Raw genomic sequence first — 6,392 nt, 5'->3', positions numbered from 1 at the left:
GTTGATAAACAGTAAACTCTATTGACAAACGTTAAATACTCGATGGATAAATCGATAAATGTAAATTCGGTACTGAAGTAATTCAATATCCACACCTAATAAAATGTTATTTGTCAAGCAAATCCTGTAATTATAATCTAATAATTAAAAAATAAAAAACAATGAGCATAATAAATGGAAAGGAGCCATTTAGTTGAACGTCAACTAATATAGACCGACAAATTCATCATCTTATGACGTTGAAATCTTTGACTATGAATTCGTAAAGCATGTGCGTTCACCAATTTATAAAATAATTTCTAAAAATATACCAAAAAAATAATATCATTTACAAATAGAAAAAGAGAGCAAAAATAGTAAAATAAGAGGAAAAGTAAATTCAAATTTCGTAACAAATCACCATTGTATAAGCCACAAAGCTTGCTAATATTATAGAGATAGCCACTTGATTCAATCTAAAAAATCAAGCTTTGCAAGTCCTATAGTGAAGAGAGAGAGAAAATGAGATGACTTTGATTTCAAACATGCGGAGAACAACTGAAAGAGTTGAAGAGGAAAAAAGGTTGGTTGACGGCTTTTCGACTATAGAGAAAGAATAAGATAAACTTTTAGGTTTCATTTATCATCTATATAATAATATATAAAAACAGAAAAGTCTTTCTCTAAAATAATTAAAAATTTTATTTTTAAAAAAATTATCATTTAAAAAGTTAATAAATTGATATCCTTTGAATTTATTTAATCAGTTATATACATACGTATAATTTATATAGTTGGACCAAATCCATAATTAAATGAAAACCTGATAAAACCGAATGGAAATCGAAAATCACACAAAAATCATAAATTGGACCGAACCAAACCCGAATCAAACCAAAACCTAAAAACCTAACCCAAACAAATTCTAGAAACCCCCCTAACCCCTTTCAGCGCCGACTTCACCCTCCCCGTCTCCACCCCTCGTTTTTCCGACCACCAGAGCGCCGCGTATCCTCGCCGTCGCCTCCTTGCCGCAGCGGTTGCGGCCTTCTTTCTCTCCTCTCTTTTGTTTCTAGCAAACGCAGAAGGCGCAGGAGAGCCGCGACTTCCTTCGATAGGGAAATCGCGTCGAGCCTCCTGCTCCTCGGCTTTCCGGTGACGTTGGCTTCTCTCTCGTCGACGAAGAAGCTCCGGTCTCTCTTTCTCTCTATCTCCTTCTCTTCCGGCGAGCGCAGCAAAGGTGAGCTGCGATTCCTCTTTGATTTTCCGGCGTATTCTACAGTCGGGTAAGCATATTTCGATCCTCTTAGATTTACTCCATGAGTGCTTTGATTTTAGTTGAAGGGATTAACGTCTAGATTGAGTTAACGCATAGATTAAAGCCCCTAGCTTCTATTTCTGCAGATTAGCTTAGAAAGTCTTGCTAAAAATTATTGTTGGAAGCTATAATCTGAAGTTTAGTTAAGATAGACATATATATATATATATATATATATTAACTCTTGATAGAAGCTTTAATCTTTACCTTCTAGTTGATATATGAATTGGATTCCTATTGCAAATATAATTGATAGTTGTATAGAAATAGGTAGATTATTGCTTCTATTGCAATTTTGTGAAGAAATCGAGGGTCCTTTAGTGTGGCAGCAACTGTTTTAGCCATTAGCTTGAGTTCTTGATATAATGTGAAGGAGGTTGATATTATATTTTAAAACTTTGATGGAAAATGCAACATTTAGCTTATATATTATAGATGCTGATTGGAAATTCTGCTATTATTTCTTAACTGAGGTATGAACTAAAATTCCATATAGAAATGAATAAATTATTTAGTTTAATGCAGAATGTGGTAAGGGAATTAAGGAACTTTGGAATGACAGTAGCCACTTTAACTATTCAACTTGAATAATGGCTGTGATATGATGCAAACAAAGTTGTAAATTAATTTCTTGATGGGAAATAGGTTAACTAGCTTATAATGTATGTGTTTAATCAAGAGCTTAGGGTTTCTTTGATATAGGGACAGCCTCTAGCTAGAAAGGATTGTGGTTTTTGCTTGAACTAAGTTCATGTTTAATGGTAGAAATATACTTTTCATAATTTGTTATTAATATTAGGAGTTCTAATGATCAAGAATGTTAATTATTTTGCAATGACAACATGTATCTTTGTTAATCGCTTGAATTATAGGTTTTTAATTCAGTATATGGAGTTGTAATTAAATTATTAAATGAGAAGATGTGTTAAGCAACTTATTAAGTATGTATTTTATCAAGAACCTAAGGTTTTATTGTGATGGCAGCAGCTAGCTTAGCCATCTACGTTTAACTTTTGACAGAAAATAAACAAGCAAAGTCAGGAAAGTGTGGATTATAAATATAAACTTGGGTTTTGTTGTTATAGTTGCTTCCATGTTATTCTATTGCATGAGTTTGAGAATGACTAAAAGAGAATTGATGCGATATAGGAATTCTTTGTTGAATGACGAATTTGTTAGCACGTAGGCTATCAGTTTTGACAGTGATGAAATAAGAAATGATATGTTACATGAATTCAGGAGCAACTTAGAATATGAATTATGAATTTTGAGTAAAGATGTGGATGAACTTAGTCAACTTCAAGACGATATGAAATTATTAGTATTCTTGCTTTAATCGTAGAATTCAGTACTTAAGTGAAATGTAGTAAACGATATTAGTTGGCATGTGTATATGAGAGATGAAATAGATAAGTTTAAGAAGTTGATGTAAATTTACATAATTGTTATTTTGTAATAAGGGATTGTAAATGATGATTATATTGATTGGAGGAAGGGATATTAGATTGCGATGATTGCCCAACGGATGGGCTGTGTAAAATTGATTGATAAATGGTAGATATTTGATATTGCCTAACAAGTAGAAAGTCCTATTTTTAGGGGAGGTTTTGCCGAAATTTTGACAGAATCTTAATTATTTATAATTATAGCTAGTAAACTAGTTGCTAGATTTATTTAAAGAGATTCCTTACTCCATTCCTTTCTCTCCTGTTAATTTAACTTCTCTTAGGTCGGTCGAGCTCGTTTGCTACTCCTAAATCAAGAATCAGAAGCAGAGTTCTTTTTTTTTTTTGTTTTTATTTTTGTCCTCTATAATAAATAGCGCTTTACTACTTGCCTCATGCATAGAGATACTACTACATAATATCATAATTATCTATTTAATTAATTATTACTTATTTAATTTATTGCATAAACATTCATTACTTTTCTACTTATTTGTGTATGTGTGTATATTTGTACATTTGCATAACCTTTGTTTACTTAATGTACTGCATTTAAATGCAATGTTTGATTATTTGTGTTGGGATATTGCTATGCCTTGTTTGTGTGGAATTGGGGTGAAGTGGGGCACCATGGGTTTATGAGGGCGGTATTCGATACCGTTGGCCATGTATGGGGAGATTGGCGCCCCCGTGTACATCTAATGATGTATGATATGGAAAATTACAGGGTGGCTGCTTGTTGGTATGGAAAAGAAGAGAATGTATAAAAAAAATGAGAGGGCTGGTCAATTGAGGATTAGACTGGTCGGCCATGTATGGGGGATCGGCTCCCTAGTGCACATGTCATGAGAGGATAGGCCATGTGTGAAGACGGCTTATTGGGGGGTTTCGGTGATGCTATAGACCAATCTCCATGTGTTTGATTATGTGAAGATGTACTTGTATGTGGGTGTTGATGTTATGTCATATGCTTGATTGGTTGTGTATTCATTTTAATATTTTAGGAAGCATTTCGCGTGAATGCCTGTGTTATGCCATAATTATTATTTATTATAAAACTCACTTTTTTTTTTGTTTAACTTTTTCAGGAAGTAGAAATTCCCTTCGAGTCGGCTAAAGCTCTGCAATCTTCTCCGCATAGCTATAAAAGTAAATTTCTAAATTTCTGTAGTTAATTAGTTAATGTATTGTTTTATATATAAGAATTTCACTACTTCTAGATATTATTGAACTCCGCAGTTGTAGGATTTATGTACCTTTAATCGTGTATTAAAACATATACACTAATCTAGGAACTTATAAATGTCTTAACTGTTTATCTAAGGCATGTATGAACCAGTAGCTCATATTATGAACGGGGTGTATTTCAAATAGGCCCGAACTATATTTTATTTGAGATGTTTGAGATTAGGCCAGGAGTGTGTGATTACTTGACGTATATAAAATAATATGGGATTACTATTCCCAGAAATTCGTTTGACATATATATATATGTTGTGTTTTAGGCTTACTACGGGTTTCGGAGGTCTTAAGCCAACTTAGGCTCTAGTGCCGGTCCGGCCCACGACCTGGTAAAGTACTCAAAAATTTAAAATTCCCAATTTATTGATTCATTAAAAATGGCATCGTTTTAGTTTTTTTTTTTTTTTTTTTTTTTTTTTTTTTTTTTTTTTTTTAAATTCAACCCTTAAACGGTTCGGATCATATTAAATTGTCATCCTTAAATGAAAAGACCAAACTATCGGATCTTATTAAATTGACATCCTTACTATTTAGAAAAACTAGGGCTGCACATGATCCATTCTAACCCGACCCAACCAAACTCAATGGGTTTAAAGATATAATGGGTTGGATTGGGCGTGTAATCTTTATAATTTACAGTTGGATTGGGTCACGAGTTCACAAGATAAATCCGCAGACCGCTCAATCCATAAATGATGTCACATAAATAAATAAATATATAATTAACATCTATTTAGTTAATTTGATTTGATTTACAATATTGAAAATAAATACTAAATTATATAGATATTTAGTAGATATTGCCTTTTAAATTATTACTTTTTTCTTTAGTATAAACTGTTTTAAATTGTTGCTATTTGAGCATATTGTGGTTCAAAACATATTGTAATTATGCTATTCAATATTTTTAATTTGACTAGTTGTTTTACAAATTAGGAAATTTAATTTTTTTATTGTTGATTATCGTTATGATTATGATGATGATAATAATGATCATGTTAAGAAATTTAAAGTTAATATTGTTATTAGAATATATTTGTAGTTTGTCAAAATTACTGTATAATTAAATTTTTAGGTATATTCAATTTTTTTACTAATTCCTCTCAAATATTTGTAAAATAAAATATTTTTCTTATTATTATTTATTTGACAGGCGGATTTATATTGAACTCGTACCCAACCCAACCCATTTATAACCCACGACTTCATGTATTTAATGGGTTAGGTTGCATAAAAAAAAATATTGACCCGCACATACGGATCAAGTACTTTATATAAATAAACAGAAGCCACGTACAGTCCTTGGAAAAATCCACATATTAATAATTCAACAACCTCATACTTAAATTTTGAAAATATAAGTCATTATAGGCCAATCAAAGGTAGGTGTAAGCAAACTTCAATAACTACCAATTTATCGAACCAAGGTTATTCGGTAAAAACTGCTTGGTAAATCGATAAATGCTAAACAATCTGCAAATTTTTTAAACAAAATTTGATAAATAGAAAATAGTTCGATAAAGTACTAAAAAAGTTTAAAATTCCAGACTTACTGCTTCATTCAAAGCGGCGTCGTTTTAATATTTCTTTTGAAAAAAGTCAACCCTTACATGGGTCGTTTTAATATTTCTTTTGAAAAAAGTCAACCCTTACATGGGTCGAGTCATGTTAAGTTGTAATTCTTAAGTGGAAAGATCAAAATATCGGGTCGTATTAAACTGACATCTTTCTTATTTGGAAACACCAACTTATTATTAGTTCTCTTGTATGAAAAAAAAAACCCTAGACATCTCTCTTCTTGACTCTCTCTTTTTTTTGTGTTCTTTTAGATCTCATTTTTTAAATAACCTCTAACCTGTCTTCTTTGGTCGGCAGTGAATTTTTTTCGTCCCTTCGCCTCTTCTTTCTTTATTTTATTTAGTTTTTCTTCTAACAAATTTTAAACCTATGACCGTGTGGAACAAAACTTGGATTTAGTCTCTTAGAACTAAATTGAATGTTCACACATAGTCAAATATTACTTTTCAACCAAATCCAGTAATTGTAATCTAACAATTAAAAACCAATGAGCATAATAAATGGAAAGGAGCCATTTCACTCTATATCAACCAATATAATTTGACAAATTCACCCGTGTTTTGGTGTTAAAATCTTTGACTCGGTGGGTTTAAAGATGTATAATGAGTTGGGTTGGGTGCGTCACATAAATAAATATGTGCGTCACATAAATAAATATGTAATTATGATTTATTTAGTTAATTGGATTTGATTTACAATTTTGAAAAGAAATACTAAATTACATACATATTTAGTAGATATTGCCTTTTAACTTATTGCTCTTTTCATTAGTATAAACTTATTTTCAATTGTTGCTATTTGAGCATATTGTAGTTTAAAACATATTGTAT

The 6,392-nt window shown here is 31.3% G+C and overlaps 1 long non-coding RNA gene across 1 annotated transcript; it reads left to right on the top strand.

The window, feature by feature from the left end:
• The first annotated feature begins 576 nt into the window (after positions 1–576).
• LOC149497444 (uncharacterized) lies at positions 577–4,115 on the top strand. Its single transcript, XR_016320256.1, has 2 exons — positions 577–1,265; positions 3,831–4,115. It is a non-coding gene; the product is annotated as an uncharacterized LOC149497444 (long non-coding RNA).
• The last annotated feature ends 2,277 nt before the right edge of the window (positions 4,116–6,392 follow it).

The sequence above is a fragment of the Jatropha curcas genome, chromosome 3 (genome assembly GCF_041381405.1).
Source record: "Jatropha curcas cultivar XTBG-Jc1 chromosome 3, XTBG_Jcur_1.0, whole genome shotgun sequence".
Taxonomy (NCBI): domain Eukaryota; kingdom Viridiplantae; phylum Streptophyta; class Magnoliopsida; order Malpighiales; family Euphorbiaceae; genus Jatropha; species Jatropha curcas.
Note: the sequence above shows the minus strand (reverse complement) of the source record. Positions and strands in the feature narration are given on the sequence as shown.